Below are 15,463 nucleotides of genomic sequence, written 5' to 3' on the forward strand. Positions count from 1 at the left end.
TCTGGGTCGCTACAGTCTACTCATCGATGGATCGCCGGGCGGCGAAATCCTCCAGCTCCTTCTTCAATTCCTCACGACTTTGCTTGAAAGCAATCATGGATTCCTCCACCTCCTGCTCGCGCTCGATCCGGAACTTCCTCAAGCCACCCATCAGTTCCTCGACGACCGCTTTAAGCGTCCTCTCCGAGGCACTGCTCTGCTCATGCAGCATCTTCCATCCGGCGGCCTCCTCCTCCTTCTCGGCGACCAACTTGAGGAGCTTCGCATTGTCATCCATGAGTTGCTCGACGAGGCCGGTCGCCTTGTCAACCGAGGCATTGCTGATCTTGAGCAGCTTCATCAAGCCGTTGACCAGCTCCTGCTGCGTAGTGACGCCAACGAGAATGTCATCATCGCCGGCGAAGGACTTCAGGAACGCCGGCTTGTCGCGATGGCCGACGCCGCGAATGCGCTTGTGAGAGCCCTCGTGTGCCCGTGAGAGCTTGTTCGAGGGCTCCGCGGCGTGCCCGGACATCTCTACTGCGGCTGCGGCTTCGCGGCGGGACCTCTCTAGTGCTTCCGCGGCCTTAGTCTTTGCTGCCTGGTTATATGTCCACCCTAAACTCCTCCTACCGGCCATGGGGGAATGACTTGACAGAGAAAACCAGTTTTGTGGGTGATGAGGAGAGGAACTGTGAAGTAATTTTTGAGTGGGTAGTTTTTATAGCCCGGTGCTAAGTGTGAACACATATTAGTTTGAGAGGTGTGAATAGATTTGCAATTACTTATTGCGTTGTAATCAGCAATGTGACGAGAAACAAGGTCAAAATTTATTGATGGCAGAAGGTTGACCACGCGGTTGCTCGCTGTTGAGGCGGCCGCAGCGCGCTCCGCTCTGGCATCCCTGCGCGCGCTCTGCTCGCTGTTGAGGCAAAGTTACAATGGCAACTGTTAATAATTCTTAATAATTGTCTTACATATTCAGGATAATTTAAAATGCCAAATGCGGCAAGGCCGAGAACACTCACGACCTACATATGCATACAATTCTAACCTATAAGGACCCTAGCCAACTTGGCTTCAGGGAGCTCCCCCGATTTGGTTCACTTCTGACGGTCAGATCAGTCATCTAGCGCATTTGGCCGTCAGATCTTCACCTTGTGCTTAAACCCAATTTTCACCTCGCAGTCGTTTTCACTAGCCAGTGACGGGTGGGCTCGTCTCGTGCTCTCGTTGGCTGGGTGAGACTTTCCCATGTCCGCCAGGGATTCACCAATCCCCTCCGCCTGCGCCCCACGCTCGACCTGCAAAACAAACAAAAAGGTCAAACCCTAGCCGCCAACCCTTCTCGTCCCGAGCCCCGCGCCCCTTCGCCTTGTCTCCTCCCCGCTCATCCTCTCCTCTCCCACGCCGCCGCCCCCTCTCCTTGTTCGTCTCAGTCGCCTCCTCTCTTCCCCGTGCAGTCGCCCCCTTCCTCCTCCTCTATCCTCCCTCCCTCGTCACCACGGCCAACCGTCTCCTGCCACTTAGGCCTCATGGCGGCCGCCGGATCGGGGTGGAGGCAAAAGGCCATGGAGAGTCCAACACCTATGGGCGCAGCAGGGGTCGGTGGAGTGACGGATGTGGGAGGCGTAGGCGGCTGAGGGAGGCTCAATGGCGAGGGCAGCACCAGCGAGGAGCTTGGGAATATGCAGGCTTTGCCTCAATCTGGCCCAATCTCCCCGCCTCTCTCAAGCTCTCCCCGTGCAGCAGGCCTGAGGCATAGGCTACCATGGCAAGGCTACATCCATGCATTCTGTATAGGCTCCCATCTCCTCCCTCTCTCTCCTGATTTGCCTCTTCCACTTTCTCATTTGATTTAACCCCTTGTGCATATATTCTTATAGATGCCTACAACATGCTAGGTCACTGTCTGATCTACCATGTGATTTGCGGTTCGCGTAAAGTCATGAAATCTGATCCTGATAGTGGCACGATTTACTCCTGTTTGACCAAACAGGTAGAAGCCAAAGTTGTTTTACTTGAATCTGATGACGTTCCTGCAGCTATAAGCTAGGAAATCGACAAATTCAACATTGCCAAGCTGGTCTTGTGCTCTTCGTCCAAAATCATATTCCGGTGAGATTCTTATTGTGGATGTTTGAGCATTGTTTAACCTACTAAAGAAAGACCTCTTAGGGTGATTAGTTGTAGTACTGTGACAAATAATCAAAAAGATCATCGTCTTCTCATTTAATATTCTAGCTGCCGGACAAACACTGAAGGTTGCACTGCAACTACTTGACTACAAGTTTTATGTGGAATTTCTATGTACATCTTGCACAAACTCAGTGACATCAAGAATCATCATCTCTCACATTTTTTTCTCTTGAAAGGAAGGTGTAATCTCCTACATTTTTTTGCAGAATCAAGCATGTTTCTAATCCTTGCCCGAAAGTTTCCATCGCTCGGTTCCTTAAGGCATGATGCCTCATTTATATTATCTTGTTTCATTGTGTTTGTATTCATAAAAGTAAGGCATGATGCCTCATTTAGCTTATATTATCTCGGACTGTTTGTGCTCACAAAATTAATTTGCTTATTTGTTCTTTTTTACGGCTATAACAATAGAGAATTTGATTGTTGAAAATCTTATAAAGAGATCGAGGATAAAAGCATTGCAAGTAAACTCCACTTTTCTACCGTATTTTTTATGCACACCTTCTTAATTTGTGTTCAGAGAAAGATGTTGCTCTGTTGAGAAAATGTTATTAGATGAAAAATATTTAGCATTCAAAGTTTTTTCTCCAAATGTTTTTGTGTGTGCAACTATGATCTGTTTTCCTTGCAGCCAAGCCAATGGATATGTGCAGGGGGCTGCGATGAGGCAGACGGCGGCAGGTGGTAGCAATAGGGGTTGGCGGATGCTCCGAGACCATGAAGAGCCTATTCAATGGTATTACCTTCCTGTTTGGTTTTTTGGGGGTTCCATCTCCAGATTGGTGCGATGTAATTCTGAGTTGTTTTGCGTGGATGTGTTGTGTGATGCAGATGTGAAGCATGACATGGCGAAGGAGGATCCCGATATGTTAGCCCCCACAATCGCGCAGTTGGAGGGCATGCACGATCTCGGTAAAATAATGAATTATCATCTCCCGCGTTTTCTCTTGAAGATAAAGGTGTGCTCAGGTAAAAAATTTTGTACCTCTTTTATAGATGGATGATTTGGTGATTAGAACATCATTAATTGTGGTTGTTCTTATAAATTCTCTTTGATGTGACCTTTATAGAACTTAGGATCATGGGATGCTAACTGAGGGCAATCTTGGTCAGTTTCAGGAGAAATAATCAACCGGGGGGTGGGGGGGGGGCTGATGTTTCATACATCACCATTGTGTTCCTCTGCAAGAACATGAGATTCCTTAATAAGTGCACTAACATTGCTCACCAATTTCAGTTCAAGCTTACATATGCATCATAAGGAATCTTTGATAGTTTCTAGAGAAATAATCAGGGGCCTCGTTAGTGTCTAGGAAGTATTTGTAATGGCCATATTAGTGATGTGCTTTATTTTTCATAGTTCAGAGTGCTTGTTTGGTATTTTGGTATACACATTTGTTAAGAACATTTATATATGTGTATCCAATCGTTTCGAAATTGGATATGGTTTTGTTGGGGTATTTTAGTTTACTCATTCGTCCTAAGAATCTTGATATCCAGTTGTCTTGGTATAGTTTTGTAATTTTTTGCTTGGAATCAATCTATTCAGTCATGTTGGGGTAGGCTATGATTTTTTTAGTTCTGACCAGGAACTTTGTTGTTTGTTTCACAGTCTGTACGAGCTCAAAGGCTGCTTCTTCTTTGTTCTGTTCATCAAGGTTTGCCCCCTTCCTTTGTTGATGTTAATGAATTGGCTTTGTTTTTTATACTCATGTGATGCTTGTTGGTTAACTGGTGATTTTACATTTTGGAAGAGGGAACAACTATTTCACTGTCTTGAGTGCAAATGACAGTCCAACCTTTTATGGAACACCATGTCATGATTCGTATGACCATCATGGAGCATCACACGTTCTGGTTGGGTTAAGAGCATTGCCTTTGCATCTTTGGACATTCAAAACAGTAGATCACCTGTTGCACCCATGGTGTGTCGTTGCTGAAATTCACAATAACTGTCTATATACCTAACCATGTGATTCATATATACTTGTCAAACTTTCATGCCACGCCACGGATCAGTACTGGTTGAACTCGCGTATGTGTTGCAACACTAGAAGGTATGTTTCTATTTCGTTCACTTTTTCCATAAGCAGTTGCTGCCTCCTACACTACTGCAAATAATATATATGTTGGTTCTGCACAGAACATTTCCGTCCAGAGGAAAGGGTGTTGTAGTTCAGCTACCACTTGTCTAAAAGCTACCAGCAAAGTCTTCTATCATGTATTTTTTACCAGTAGAAAACTATTTAGACTATTTATGGGTTGGCTCTTTTGGCCATCTATTAACTGCTGCAAGGTTGTTGTAATGATATTCTGCCTTGGGTGTCCTCTGCCTTGGTTTATAGCTCAATATGACCTATGTATACATATGTAGGTTCTGTGAACTGTACTTAAATTGCGCAGATGTTTCCATATTCATTCCTTTCTCTTTGTAACTCATGATTGTTAGATAGTTGAATATCATTGGTTTCTGTGGCATTCTGTTTTTGCAGTTTGAAATAATTATTGGTCCATTGGTATTAAACCTCGCAATAGGTAGTGGCATCTTCAAGTAAAAGTAGTGGCAGATATGCTGGACATTTCTTTTCCGGTGCAGGAATGATATTATTGCCTGAGTCCTCGAAACATATTATTTAATTGCTTTAACTGATAAAGATGCAAATTGTACATGAATTGCGATGCTCTTGCTTTCATGATTATGTGCTTCAGCACTTTATTATTGTTCCCAAATACTGATTTCTTGTGATCTTTTGTAGAATGTCCTAGAGATGAATGATATGGGCACAGAAAGTGCAGCTGCTCTCAAAGCACATGCAAGATGTTACAGCAGTATACCCTATGTTTATTTGTATATTGTGCCCATGAAATTTGGGATCGTTTCCAATGTTTGACCAAATAGATGATCAAACAATATAAATGTTTGGTGAAATATGACCCTATTGCTTCTAAATTCTTGTTTCTGTAAACAACGTGGCTAAATCACTGATATAAAATGACTTGTTTCCACGCGGCTGTGAGTGTGCTCACGTGGCTGTGAAAGTGGGCTCATATTGTAAAATAAACATGCTGAAAAAAGGGATGCAGCCTTGGGCCTGGTATATATCATTGGAGAACAATTTTCAAAGCGTTCATAGTTTAAAATGGGACTGTAAGTCTAAGTGATTGCTAAAACCTATTTTTATCGAGAAAGACAAACCTTTTCAAAACACTCATTGTATAGAGTTTGAAAGACAATTCTATCTTAATTTTTCATACCAAGGTGTGTTTTTTTGTTTTAAATTAGACTCTATACTACTAAGTCAAGCCGTGTATATTCATATCATTATACACAACATTTCACCATGTTTTCCATTAGAGGGGATTAAACCATGGAATTTCTTTTCATCGCGAACATGGCTTTAGCGTGCCTCTGCGCCATTTGGCGCAACGGGTCCACTAGTTATAATAAAATATAAGCTAAAAGGCTGAGCTGGCGGCCTTCCGAGGATGGTCTTCTCAGACTCCATGATCAGCATAGCACCCTTGTGGCCATTCACTCCGAGTGTCCCGACCCGCCTCCGCCTACGGAGCTGCTGGCGCTGATGTGAGGCTCTTGGGGCTGCTGGGCCTCTTCTAGAAGAGCTTGACAGCGTGCAATCGCGTGCATGACAACTCCGCGGAACCGGTCCATTTCCATGTCTCTGGCCTGGTAGCAAATTTCGACGATCACCCGCATCCTCAAGATATCATGTTGGCGATGTTCTACTTCGTCGGGGGCGTCACCTCCACCAAGGATGCGCTTGAGCCTGGCCACCACATCATCGGGATCGAGGTTGACACGGCCGCCGCGGGCAATGATGAAGCCTACGCCTTTGTATTGACGGAATCGTAGAGGTCCTTAGCCCATTCCTTGCTGGGCATCAGGCTCTCGGTGAGCACTGGTGACGGCGGTTCTTTGGGTGGGTCGTCGATCATGCCGTCGAGCAGCTCTGGATCTTTTGCACGATGGATGGCAAACTGCTCATCACACCTCCTCTACAATATGTCGATTGTGCTCCCAAGGACTGTGACGCCGATATCCTGCCGATGGGCCATGGTGCCTGCACCGACTGATGAAGCTCTTGCTCCCCGACCTGCTCTGGCTCGTTCTCCTCGCCGAAGATGTAACGCAGGTAGGCGCCGATGTCGAACCTTTGGTCGTTGCCTGGCATGCTTGGAATAACTAATGGTAGATGGGTGAGGACTAGATCTTCGCAGAGTGTCGCGGCGGTGCGTTGCCGCCTGGGTTATATGCAGCAAGCCATTAGCTGGTGGCGGGAAACAGGTGAAGGAATAGGCGTGGATTTTACAATTCACCCATGTGGAGAGCGGGAAGCATTCGCTGGAGCGTGGGAAGACTAAGTGGAGCACACACACAACCCGAATACTGTAGCTGGTGCCACGTGTTATTTATCACACAAGTGTTAACATAAGGAAATGCATGTGTAACTTACTAATCATCGCACACGAGTACTCGTAGAAGCATCGTGTGCGATACTCCTAGCTACCGCAAGCAACTAGTTTGCATTTTTCAAAGTTTTTTGTACACACAGAATCGCACACGAACTAACTGTATTAACTGTCTGTGTTGTAAATTCTCATCGCAAACAGTTCATCCGAGTCGGCTGTTTGCCACGTATCACACACTTCTTGTTAAGTTGAACCATTTCTGTTGCGTTCGCTAATCGAAAACAGTTCGTCCGAGTGAACCGTATGCCCTATATCACACACACCTTGATGTGGCTAACTGTTTATGTTGCACTCCCTAATAGCAAACGGTTCATCGGAGCGAACTGTATGCCGTATATCGCACACACATTGATATGGCTGCCCATTTTTGTTGTTCTGCCTCATCGCAAACAGTTCGAACGGGTTAACCGTGTGGCCTGAATCGCACACGCAACTAAAATATGAACCGTGTTTGATGCATCCTCCATTGCAAACGTTTTGCAGCTTTTTTGACGGTTTTCATACACCACCGTTTGCGATTACTGCATCGCACACAGTTTCTCGAAGGGTCTCTGATCATAGTGTCGCGTTAGCAGCATCCTGCAGTAGTGAAAAAATAGGATGGCCTGATATAATTCACATATAAGATGACTGGCTAAGCAGGATGGCATTGCAAAATTCACATATATGATGCCTAGCTAAACAAGATGGCGTTGCATAATTCACATAAACGATGAATAAACTAAACAGATGGCATTCACACAAAGCATGTCTAAACTAAGCAGTTGACATATTTGATGTATAAAGTAAGCAATGCAAGGCACCATATGCATGATATAACCAACATCAGCATGTCATGTTAGAGCGAAGACCTCAGGGGTAAATAGGAGTGGTCTTCTCCTTCTGAATCCCCCTCAGAACAGATATCTTCCTCTCGATTACAATCTGAGATGGGTGGAGGGGGGCTGCCTTTGCGCCTACCATGGAGCGAAGTCTGCATGAAATTTTATTGCCACGCAAGGCTCGTCTCTTTTGCTCTACATGTTCAGTTCCATTGTGTACAATAAGTGACATGCATAGGAATAAAACATAGTGAGATTATGCATGTAAGGAGTGCATGCAGAAATCCAGAGTGATGGTAGCAACCTGTGGATAGACCCAAAACCAATGATAGCAGGCAGATAATGGCTCCAGTTAAAAAATATAGATAATGGCTTCTTTACTGTTTGTTTCCCACCGAACATGAAACTCATAGTAGACACCAGAGATTAACCAGATAGTAGATAGATACTATTGATTGTGGCCCTGATATGTACCCCACAACCATTTAAAAACTCAAGTTTGACCATTAGTTTGGAGCTGACTCATAGTCTAATCGGTGAACAGGACGATAAAAGTAGCATGTAATATTAAGCGATGCATAACGTAAGCAGACACGAAAGAGTGCAACCTCTCTTGCGGACCCGTGTAGTCCTCGAGGTCATCTGCTCGATTGATGATGGTAATGCTGTTGTCATGGCTGCCGGCGGTGGGGAAGAAGATCTGAGGCAGCGAAAGACAGTCTGGAGGCCAAATCCCTGTTGTGCTGGACCCTTCTATCGTTGGAGCAGCTGAGCTTGGGTGGACGACGGTGCAGCAGGAGGGGGACAAACCACACAAGGTTTTCTTTGACAATTATCTGTAAGAGAAGTAAATCTGTAAGGGCTCGTTTGAATTGGATGATTCTAACAACGCAGGGATAGGAAATACACAGTAATTGGATAGGAATGCACGTGCAAAACAGAGAATTTAAAAACACTGGATTTCTGCCAATCCGGGTGTTTGGTTCACAAGAATTGGAAGATCACAGGATGCAAAGAAGCATGGTGAGATTAAGTCAAACCACAAGAAAATGTACGGTTATAATGCTATTATACTACTATCTCTTAATCTTGTGCTTCATGAATAGGAATTTGAAAAGGAGGAGAAGTGGAAATTAAAATCCGTACGGTTTTTCTTTCAAGGAGACACTAAAGGAACAAATCCCACAGTTTTCCTTTGCTCCATTCCTTTGAACCAAATGCATGAATAGTAGTACCATAGGAAACTTTCCAGTTCCTATGTTTTTCCTTCACTTTTCCTTTCAAGCACTGGGGATTCTAGTAGGCAGGCTTGAGCAAGGAAAAGCTACACTCAAAAAATGTTTTTGTGCTACTTGCCTACTTCTACTACTTTGGACCCAGGCCACTGCCCTACTAGCTCAACTCCCAGGCCCATCGACAAATGCACAACTCAAACACGTAGAGATAAATAATGATGGCGTTCAAGAGAGTCCATCACGGATAGCTAAGTTGCCTGGTACCTCACTGCTTGTCATATAGTAGGATAAACTAATTGTATTTCACGTTACTGCGTGTGCTCAGTGGACAATATATATAACATGTAGAGTAAAAAAGAGATGCAACAAGTGTACAACCTCTTTGGCGAAGCCATGTCGATCCCAACATGATTGGGTTGGTCGGTGAGGATGATCCGGCTGACTTGGCTGTCGGAGGAGGGGAAGAAGATCTTAGGCATCTTGAGATGGAGCCCGGGGTACTGCTCCGCTGTGATGGAGGGTTTCGTCGTTGGACCAGCTCCGGTAAGTTGTACGACGCCGAGGCTGAAGCAGGACAGAAGAGACAACGTTAACCTGAGTGGAATTCTAATAACATCTCCAATAGATGACTAAAATACATAACCACAAAGTGCTAGATGTAAAATACATCAGCCGCTCATCTCTGAACTTAACCGTCGAAACAGAATTTAACTGTCGAAACTGAACTTAACTGTCGAAACTGAATTTTGCTATCGAAACTGAATTTTACTATCGAAACTGAATTTTATTGTCGAAACTGAGTGCCCTAGCTAGTAGCAGAAAAGCAGTAGCAGTAGCGCGTGCGAGAGCCAGTCGACTGAATTTTTCATCTCTGGTCAGTCGATTTTCCAGCCGTTGGATACGAAATCAAGGGCCTGCAATTCAACTTCAACCTCCACCCCCGTGAGCCGCCAGCCGCCACCGACCAAACCACCGCCCTCCGTCGCCCGCGGCCGGCGGTGCGCCACCCCGCCCGCCGGTCCGCCGCTGCCCCGGCCATCCCTCTAGCCCCCCCGTGCAGAGCTTTTTCTCCGGCGATCCCCACGCCACCGCCCCACCACCGCCGGCGACCACCGCCGCCACCCTGAACCCTAAGATAGATAGTGGGGTACCTCTCCGGCGAGCCCCCCTCCCCGCTGCGGCTAGTTCTTCCTTAACTCCGGCGAGCCCCCCACCCCTTGAAAATCGACTGACCCAAAAGTCGATTCAGTCGACTGAAGTGTAGCTAAATCGGAGCAGCATCGCAAGCAAGAGCAAGAGCGAGAGCAGGAGCGCGAGAAAGAGCAAGAGCAATAGCAAGAGCAGACCAAGCAGGGGACCGAGAGCAAGAGCAGAGCAGCAGCACGAGCGGGAGCTAAAGCAGCAGAAGCTCCTACAGATGTGGGCGTCGCCGCCGAGAGAGCGACGCCGTGGATGGAGCCGCGCCGTGTCGGCTCGGGACCGAGCGCCGGCAGCACCGTGAGATCGAATCAAGAAGAAAATGCGGCGATTAGTGTATAACCTCTTTGGTGGCGCCAATTAGGCCTCAGCTAGCTTCATCCGAGGAAACGGTGATGATGATGCTCTTCCGGTGGTGCAGGTGAAGACGGCGATATGGGAATGGAGGTGGTGCGAAAGACGAGGGGAACATCAGGGCAGCTCCTTGGAGGTGGAGGACGGGGTGGCTGAACCGGCGGGACGACGAGATCGACGATGGATCCTCATCCGGTACGGTGGATGAGGGACGCCGAGGTGTTGCTATGGACAATGTCATCGGGGAAGAGGCTCCGGCTGGGTGGCGGACGGAGGAGGGTGTGGGGCTTCGCGGGTTTTCGCGGCCTCGGTGTACGAATGGGTGGGCGTATGGGATGGGAGTGGGGAACCATGGCTTAGGGACGCGCTTGTCCGAAATGTGGGGTAAGTTATGAAAGTACCCCCATCGATTTGAGCTAGGCGGTTCTTTTGGTTCATGGGTATCACGGGCATTTCGCGTGTCGGGATTTCACAGGAGGTGGGAGTTTTCGCGCGCGTTATAATTTTGGAATAGCAAGGCGCGGGTTGAGATGGAGGGAGTTGTCGGAGCACAATGAGACAAAGATATATCTTAAATATTTCGGGGTAACAAGGCGCGGGTTGAAATTTCCGGACAAGCCCAACGTGTACTGTACCAAATCAATTCGCACTTCCATCGATGAAAAAACAAAAAGAAATCAATTCGTAGCACACAAGAGAGTCTAGTCTCGTGTACTGTACCAAATCAATTCGCACTACAAATGTCATTCAAAACTTTGAATTCATGTTATGTTCAATTAAAATATTTCGCTACGTGTATAATGCATGGAACCTGCTACTCAAATGAACGTTTTAGTGCATTCCAAACGTATATACTACCGCTTCAATATGAACTAAATTTGAATTCGTTTCTCTATTTGAATAAGATCTGCAATAATGATTGTTGCAAAGTCAAACCATTGGAATTCGTTTCTCTATTTTAATAAGATCTATACTCATCATTATTGTCAAGTTAAACCATCGTTTGTGTATTATCTTCACAGCACACCACATGATTACTCTCGAGTTAGATATGAACTATGTGTACTATATGAACTCGAACTCGATTTTTTGAATCCACTTTATGTTGATTCCAAATCACGGTACATTTCAAGCTCTATCTAGATCTTCATAATCTAAACCATGTCTCATATGTATAATGTGTTTACCACATAATGTATGGTGCCCCGCCCCCTACGCCTACAAGTATTTAGATGTGAGTTGCAAACACCACACATTACCACAAATTCAAATAAAATGTGAGATTGTTCGATATATAGTATTGTTTAGATTGTTCGATATTTAGTTGCAAGCTGCAAACGCCACACATCATCACAAATTCAAATAAAATGTGAGATTGTTCGATATATAGTATGGTTTATATTGTTCGACATTTAGCTGTGAGTTGCAAATGCCATGCATTATCACATTATGGTATAACATGTGCAAAACCACAGCACGCATATCACCGCTATATTCATGCATGCATATGTTTAGAACACCGATCTCCTATTCAAATATATGAATCCACTTTCATATCAAATTATGATCTTTGTTAGTCTCTTACACCCGCACAATCCTCTAAACTTTGTAGCTAGCACTAAATTTCTCTCGTGCATGCACACACCCTCCTCGCCCCCTCCCTCAGCATTCTATCCATCGCGCACATTCATGTTTTTTCTTTAGGTCGTTCTCCCACGGTCTCCACAACTCCTTTCCGACACACACCGATCGATAAACCTCTCCAGCGTCTGCCTACAACATACGTACACACGCACCTTCCATCTCCACCTTTCTGTGTCCATGCCTCGTGTCTCTCATACGGTCCCACAGACGTTTAAACTCTGTCCCCTCTTTTCATCGATCTCACAACCGCACACTCCTCCCCCTATCTAGCTAGTAGCTCGGCCTCTCGCACCACCTCCTAGATCCATTCTCTCTGTCTATCCGTCTCGCTGGGCCTTATTTGCCTCTAACAAATGGATGTACACTGACCAATCTCCCGCTATACATATAGCCAGCTATGTCCTTATAACTCGTTTTTTCCCACGCGTCGATCGATCTACCTCATTAGTTATGTCTCTCCCTTCCTCCGATAAACAACAATTGATCTACCGATCTAGTTAGGTTTGCTTAGGAAACACATGGTTCCCCTTCATCATCCATGCATGCGTCCCAACAGATCTATCACGCATGGGCACACATAGAAACACATCCCCACTCTTATTGATAATATTGCAGTTCTACCCTCAGTTTGTCTAGTAGGCCTCTCCCACCATCTTCGAGAAGCAACTCCATCACCCATCCAGCACTCTACCCCTCTCCCTCCCTCTCTCTCTCCTCTCTCTCTCTGTCCCAACCTATTTCCCGTCCTTCAGTTATGTATGGATGTCGACCTATCTCCCACAAGACATAGCTGGGTCTCTCCTTCTCAACACATATACGAGTCGTTCTACCTCTCTAGTTAGGCCTCTGCCTCCCCCCTCCCCCCCCACACACACTGATACATCGAGCGCTATAGTCATGTCTCCCTGCCACACACAAACTTGCCCTGTGCCCTCTGACGTTCTGGTAGAGGTCAGTCGCCCTATATCTTTGACTTGCACACACACAATTTCGATGGCTCTCTTCATCCATCTCGCACCCACCCACTTGATCCTCTCTTCGACTCTATCGATATCTATGACCCCTCCCTCTCTTCTCGTGGATCGCCCCCTCTGGCCCTCTCTATATGATATGGATATGCCTCTATTTCACACACATTGCATGCAAAATTCTGTTTGAGATGTCATCGACACATATTCCCACAAATACATTCACGAAATCACCACCCCCCTCCCCCAAAACAAAAAACACTCATGAACGCACACACCATCTGTCTAGGTTTGTATCTCTCTCGCACACACCCATGTAGGTGGGGGACATGCACGAAGAGAAGAGGTGCACGCACGGCGCACGTACTCCCGTCTCTTGCCCAACCACACCCACGCGGGTACATGGTGGAGCTCATTTCTGTATGAAAAGGCAGCCCACGTGGTAATTTGACATGTGTACTGGTTGTCCACTTGATGGAGGATCGTCTACCAAGGGTGAACAAACAAATTGCGACCTGACGCGTTATGTTAAAAAAGAGGCAAACCATGTGGGGCCTACCTTAGAGGCAAGGCTCTATACAGTGGAGTACTTTTGATGTGTCCCGTCAACTCGCAGAACAAGGAGAAGCTTGCTTAGTACGCCGTCTCCCCCCACAGGCGTGGTGGCTCGCAGGATGAGGTGAAGCTTGCTTACTAGTACACCTTACGCCCACTCCCTCGCCGACGCGCGCGGTGGCTCGCAGGACGAGGAGAAAATTTTACTACTCCCTCCATTTACTCCTCGTCCCTACCTTGGTTAGAGAGATTATCATATTGTTTAGAATATATGTCGTTTAGTAGATTTCAATATGAACTACTAGTACGTACTCCAAACACTGATGTATATAGACGTATTTTAGAGTGTAGATTCACTCATTTTGCTCCGTATGTAGTCCATATTGAAACAGACGTAATAGTACGCACTCTCCCTCGCCCTCGACCCTCGACCACGTGGTGGCGTGCAGCAATTCATTCGGTCTCATATAGCCAGAATGATATATACTGCAGTACCATTATTGCTCGACTTCCCGAAGAGGCGAAGAGCCAATCACAAGGTTAATATTTTGGAGATGCCAAGCGCAAGGTTTATAGGAGAACGAGTAGTAGGTGCCGCATCATTTATAAATAAAGTTTTTCTTCTTCAGTGGCACGTACGCAGTATAAATAGGTTCATATGGAGAGAAAAGGAAACCGCTCCACTATATACATAGGCAGGACGAGCCTACACGGTTGCTTGCTGGGGTTGCTCTCTTCAGTCTTCACACTCTCTCGCACAAAAGAGTGTGGCCACATCTCTAACATCCCGGCGGATCATGTCCGCCGGAGGAAGGGGTGGATGCTTTTAGTGTAGATGCGGTCACCGTCGCCGACGACGAAAACCCACTGGCAGCACGTCCCGATCAGGGGTCCCCGCCGTTCTCTCTCACAAAGCCGGTGAGGTTGGCTTCGTCCATTGCTCACTGCCGCGACGTGGGCAGTTGCCTCCTCCCGTCGTCCTCCTCTAGGTTGAGCTACGTCCCGATATCCCTCAGGTACAATTCCCTTTACAGCCGGCTTGCACCACTGCTCCAGCTGCCCACATCACTCCATGTGGATATTTCTCTACTTCTTTGCCCCGCACATACCTCTACTGGCTTCTACGTACTGTATTTGTGATGAGTTTATGTCTCATCAACTAGTACCAGTAATCTTATTCTAATCACGCTTCTTCAATTTCTTTGCCACAGGGATGCTCATCTCGATTTTGGTGAAACTGCACAAAATGATCCGATGGTCAAAGGGTTGCAAACTTCATTTCTTCGGAAGCTCCAATGATGCCAGCAAATTAAAGCCTGGTTAGGGTTTACGGTTCAAGGGCTAGGGACTGCATGGATCTTTTTTTCTTTAGCTGTCTCTGTTCCAAAATAAGTGTCAACTTTAGTAGTAGTACAACTTTGTACTAAAGTTTGCATAAAGTTGAGACACTTATTTTGGAACGGAGGGAGTACATATTGGCTATGATCTGTCAATCATTGAGATGCAATAGCATGCATGTTAGTCTCCTTTGTATTTGATGAAATGTTGCAACGGGCAACCTTGGACGCAAGATACATGAAACAGAAGCTGGAAGCTTCATAGCGTTGTACAAATTTATCTCGTTGATAAATTACAGTATGTACTATATTAGTAGTACGTAAAGAGTTAGGTGTCGCACGGTGTCCAGAAAATATGGTGATAGTGTGAGGTGGGCCATGTAATCACTGAGCCTGCGTGTTTTCACTGCTCTCGCACTCCTCCGTTGAGAATGGAGAAAATTGTAATCTAGTAGTACCTCCTTTCGTCGAAAGCGTTGGACATCCAGCAGTCCTACCACCTCAGTAATAATGACCAATGAGCCGTCAAATCACATAGACCCAGCAGTAAGTTGGCCGGACAAAGCAACCATCACTCTTGAATCCGCTTCTCCATTCAATGTAGGCGCCAGTGAGAGGTCACGTCCGCTCTGCCCGGGCATGAATGCGGCACCGATTCTTTGGAGCGGCGCTGCCCGTTTCGGGCG

At 46.2% G+C, this 15,463-nt stretch overlaps 1 non-coding gene across 3 annotated transcripts; it reads left to right on the top strand.

Moving 5' to 3' along the window:
- The first annotated feature begins 1,280 nt into the window (after window positions 1-1,280).
- Window positions 1,281-4,656, top strand: LOC109774236 (uncharacterized). Of its 3 annotated transcripts, XR_012189412.1 has the most exons (7): window positions 1,281-1,776; window positions 1,979-2,097; window positions 2,810-2,914; window positions 3,010-3,147; window positions 3,791-3,836; window positions 3,933-4,235; window positions 4,322-4,656. It is a non-coding gene; the product is annotated as an uncharacterized protein (transcript). The 3 variants fall into 3 exon arrangements; XR_012189411.1 differs by lacking the exon at window positions 1,281-1,776 and having other exon boundaries at window positions 1,934-2,097; XR_012189410.1 differs by lacking the exons at window positions 1,281-1,776; window positions 1,979-2,097 and having other exon boundaries at window positions 2,296-2,914.
- The last annotated feature ends 10,807 nt before the right edge of the window (window positions 4,657-15,463 follow it).

The sequence above is a fragment of the Aegilops tauschii genome, chromosome 7 (assembly GCF_002575655.3).
Source record: "Aegilops tauschii subsp. strangulata cultivar AL8/78 chromosome 7, Aet v6.0, whole genome shotgun sequence".
In the NCBI taxonomy this organism is placed as follows: domain Eukaryota; kingdom Viridiplantae; phylum Streptophyta; class Magnoliopsida; order Poales; family Poaceae; genus Aegilops; species Aegilops tauschii.